The sequence below is a fragment of the Triticum dicoccoides genome, chromosome 7A, assembly GCF_002162155.2.
Source record: "Triticum dicoccoides isolate Atlit2015 ecotype Zavitan chromosome 7A, WEW_v2.0, whole genome shotgun sequence".
Classification (NCBI taxonomy): Eukaryota; Viridiplantae; Streptophyta; class Magnoliopsida; order Poales; family Poaceae; genus Triticum; species Triticum dicoccoides.
In genome coordinates this window covers 336,735,229-336,740,297 of record NC_041392.1, presented here as the reverse complement: position 1 = coordinate 336,740,297, position 5,069 = coordinate 336,735,229, and positions in this window count along the sequence as shown.

Here is a 5,069-nt window from a genome sequence, read left to right as displayed (position 1 = left end):
CTCCAAGGTCGTTGATAAGCTCATTCATGGACTCGCTGTTCCAAGCACATCGAGGCATGCCGTGAAAGGTAAGATTTGTTAAAACCTCAAGCTCAGAGGGCACCGAGCCCCATCCTGGGTGCCACCGATCAAAGCTCGCCAGCGCGCCATCGCAGAACAAACGCCGGGAAGATTCAAACACACGATTGCAGTCGAAAGTTGTCTAAAACCTGAAAAAGAAATCAGCCAGTGGCGGACAAACTTCGATGAGCAAATCACTTATTTGGATGCCATGCGCAATGCCAAGAGCTTTGACAAGGTCGTCCGGCGAGACGGGAGGCCGGTCGCGATTGATGGTTACCATCAGCACTTTGCCGGCAAACTGGTCATCATGCGCCGTCATGCCACTATTGAGCAATAGCACACAGCGACCAAAGGCAGGACGGACCTCAGGATCTCCAGCTCGGAGATCCGCATTGACTTGCTACATGATAGTGCGCTTGAGTACAGGGAGTACAGGAGGGGGATTTGGGGGAACTGGAGTAGGAATCGAGATTCCAGAGGTGGGGGAGGGGCGGGAGATTTGGGATGAAAAGGTAGCATGAATTTAGAACATGCGCCAATATGCTCTCGGCGTGCAAGCGCACGAAAACACCGGTGGCGCCCACATGTCGGCCTAAGAGTCCTTATTCTTTCTTTTTTGGAGAGCCTGCCGTTTTTTTGAGGATCTTTTGAGAGCCCGGCCTAAGAGTCATAACTGACCTGGTTGGCATTGCGTTACTACTCGGCCCATATTCAACGACATCTCACTGGCCCAAACAAGTATACATCATCAAAAAGACACTGAGCTCAAATTATATAACTTGAAAAAAGGAGATACACTCTGAACACTGGAGAATGGTGATGCCCTCATTTAGCCCACCAGTAGTTCGAGACAATAAACAGTTCGAAACAACGATATATACAACATTCAAACACTGAGTAGTGACTACTATACTGACATAAACACCAAGACATGATAGTTCATTAGAAGTCTTGCTACACCACCAAAACGCACCCATCTGCAGCGCTCAGACTCTCGTGATCCAGACGAGAATGACATTCTAAACATAGGCAACTATTACATAGTAAGAGTGACATAGACGAGGATGATCACATGACAAGGAATATGAATAAAAAAAGAAAGAAATACCCATCCAGAACAAGTAGCAAAGACAACAAAGTCATCCGAAGAGATGATCCAACACCATCATAATTTGCAGCCCCGCTTCAGTGACCAATGATCCGGAGACACCAGTACTCCATCCTTTCGACGCAACAGCCCAATTACCTATCAACCTGAAGGCTTGAACCACATCACACTACTAGGAAAAGGCTAATTAGTGGCGCACCTATTTTTGCCATTAATCGCGCACTACAGGTGCACCACTATTATCACGCCATTAGTAACAAAATAGTAATGGCGCACCTATAGTGCGCCATTACTATGCCTATCTGGTGCGCCATTACTATCTGACTTAGTAATGGCGCACCACACACCACATAGAAGTGCGCCATTACTAACAAATTTTTTGAAAAAAAAATCAATTTTTTTTCTTAATCTCGGGTCACTATGGCTTAATCTCAGGTCAATATGCCTAATCTCAAGTCAAATCGCACTCCGTGGTCAAACTTCCCGGAAGGTCACCATCCTCACACTACTACAGCCCGAGCACACTTAACTTCGTAGTTCTATCCAACCCCAGCACCAGCTCCCTTCACAAGCACTTGTTGATATATCTATCATATCAATCCTATTAAACCTTGTTGATGTCTAGAACTTTGTTCATGTTCATGAGTGTGATGAAATTTTGAAAAAATATTTCAAACTTCCCGGTCATATTACGTATCATATTTTGAAAAAAAATTCCAAATTTTTTTGAAACCAAATTTCTTTTCTGTTACTAGTGGCGCACCTAGCAAATGGTGCGCCACTAGTAAGTTTGAATTTTTTTCATTTGCCTCCCTCTAGATCTTAAAATCCCCGTATCTTTCGTTCTGTTAGGTTTTTGGGGATTTTGAAGATGTTGAACGGGGTTCGTATGCAAAAGTTTTGCCCATTTTACTAAATTCCAGAGAGATTTTGCAAATAAAGTCGAAATTAATATTTGTAAATTTTCCCAACAACTAGACCACATATCACATGGGAAACTTATTTTCTTTTATTTTATTGACATTTCCATCATTTTATTTTCTTTTTTAAAAACTGAAAAGATGATCCACAGGGGGGGTGCATTTAGCACCACGGTTACTAATGGCGCACCTGGTGTGTGGTGCGCCATTAGTAGTTTTGAAAAAAAATTGTTAGTAGTGGGGAACCATGGGACAGTGCGCCATTACTAGTTAAAACTAGTAATGGCACACTGTCCACTGGTGCGCCATTACTAGTTAAAACTAGTAATGGCGCACTATCCACTGGTGCGCCACTACTAACAATTTTTTTTGAAAACTACTAATGGCGCACGGTGGGTACGGTGTGCCATTACTATGTCAACTAGTAATGGCGAACCATCCCCTGGTGCGCCACTACTAACAATTTTTTTTAATTTATTTTCAAAACTACCAATGGCGCACCACACACCAGGTGCGCCATTAGTAATATGTCAATAATGGCGCACCTGTATCTGGTGTGCCACTGCTATATAGTAGTGGCGCACCACATACATGGTGCGCCATTAATGTCCATATTAGCTATAGCCCTTTTCCTCGTAGTGTCACTGCATGTCGTAATTGAGACATCCAAGGATCAATGTTAATCCAGATGCCCTTGTCATTCTCACCTTCTTTTGGATGCAGGCTGTATCGTTGACAATCAGGGGAGTTTGCTCCCAAACTCCTAGGGCTTGCCATGTAGACACAGTTTTCCATAGCTAACAGAGCCTCTCTGCCATCAAGGTCCTTGCCAACGGTGATCTCCTAGTTAATCCGATAATTGAGTCCAAGAAACAGAGAGTGTGAACCGAGGTTATTTATTCGCCTCCAACTAAAAAATCTTGAAGGCCCCAACAAGCTGGTATCCTGCTCATAGACGTAACAGCCACTGTCCGGATACTCACGTATTTCATGGTGCTTGTATACAGTTGGGGGTTTTTTGCTATGTCCCTGTTGGAACTGCGAGGAAAATATAGGGAAATGTATACTGGGTTCGAAAATATAGAAGTTCCATGCATGGTTATACTCATGTTATCTCGCAATCGATTCTACACAGGAAACTACCATGTCATGCATGCTATGTAATCATGTTCTGTCCTCACAAACAAATTCTTCAAGGTAACTAACATACCATGCATTGTTATATACTCGTGTTCTGTGGGCAAATTTTTTCTGAGGATATTATTCTAGCCATTGATTGCTAAAGGGTGAATATAGGTATGTACACATGGTAAGCATTACAAGATTTCTCTACTTCCAAATATAGAGTTCTCCATATGCACATTTACTTCCCTAATATATGGTTAGATTAAACTAACAGTGTGGTGCATGTTTCTACATCATGAAAATGAGGAAACGAACATGGCCATTGATACACACTCATATTTAATAGTAGTATATAGATTACTGTAAAATAAGGAGAATATCCATATGTTCCTAACCGTTTGATTATTTAGGGGTACAAAAGCTTAGGCCTCGCTTCGACGATGGCCGTGTGCATGTCCTTCGAGCATGCAGCCAGCCGCAGGGCGCTCAACATATCCATACACGAACAACAGAGGTCGAGGATGTCACTGGGGAGACTGCTCCAATCGCGGCTCATATGGATGTTGCGCGGTTCGCGTTCGGCCATGGTGGAGTTTGGAAGGTGGGGTTTTTTGGGGCTTGATTTACGGGGGAGAAGGCTGTCGATGCGAGCGAGACGATGGTACATGGGGGCACAGTGAGATGGAGATGGAGATGAAGATGGAGATGGAATGGTGCTATTGGAGGGGAGAGGGAGACGAGGCGAGGCATGCTAATGTGTTGTACATCGGCAGTGACAGACTGCACAATGCACAGGGTGAGGCTGACTTTGGTAACCCGAACACGCCGCCTGGACTAGTGTCAGGCGCAAGGTGTTGTCACTTCACTGTGAGGACCGGATGAATAGTATTTTGACCATCAAGTGTACCACAGTTGTACTACTACTAGTAGTAGTAGTAGTAGGAACATGAGTACTCCAGTACTGTATAGCGGAAATAGGTCTCCCGTGCTGGAATGCATGTTCACTTCATCCTCCAGGTATCATCCATATGGTGAGCAGAACCAAATTCTCGTGCATGCGGAAGCACGAAGATGGGCTTTTCTTTTTTGATGAGGATAATCGTGTATTCCTTCACCAGAGAATGTTGTGTCTCCCAATCACGCGCCAATACCCATCTGAACCAGCTATGACACATTTTTTAATCTGTTTGTATAGGTCCCACCTATCAGGAAGTATGGGCACGTACACGAACATGTACGACTCCTCAGTCTACCTGCATAGCCTTTTCGTTTAGTCAACCTAGTTGTCTAATCAACTGCCTGCACGCCATTTCTCCCATTTACTTCTCTAACGGGAACCGATTTTCCTCGGCTTCTTCACCTCCCCTTCGTCTTCATTTGCATCCAAACCCCACTGCGTTCACATTGTTTTAACCTCTTTAAATAATCATCTACTACTTCAGTTAGACTAGCCATCTAATCCATTCTCAACCCCACCAGAGTAGCTTTGCCTATACCATTCTCAACCCTACCGGGGTTGCTTTGCCAACTCACAAGTCCACGGCCTCAGATCTGCTTCCTCACACCCTCATCCAACCTACCGAAGCATCTACTGATGCCCCGTCCACGGTCGCAGATCCGCATTGTCGACACCAACCTTAACCCAACCACCGGAGCAGCATCACCTACGCCCTCATCCACGGCCACAGATATGCTTCGCCTACACCGTAGTGCACCCAACCGGAGCAGCTCCACAAACACCCTACTTGACTATTCTAGATCACCTTGCCGGACCCCGACAGCCAGCGCAGCGTCATCACCCTTGACGTTTCTAACCTGATTCCCACCATCTGGCAAGATGCTAAGCACCCGCC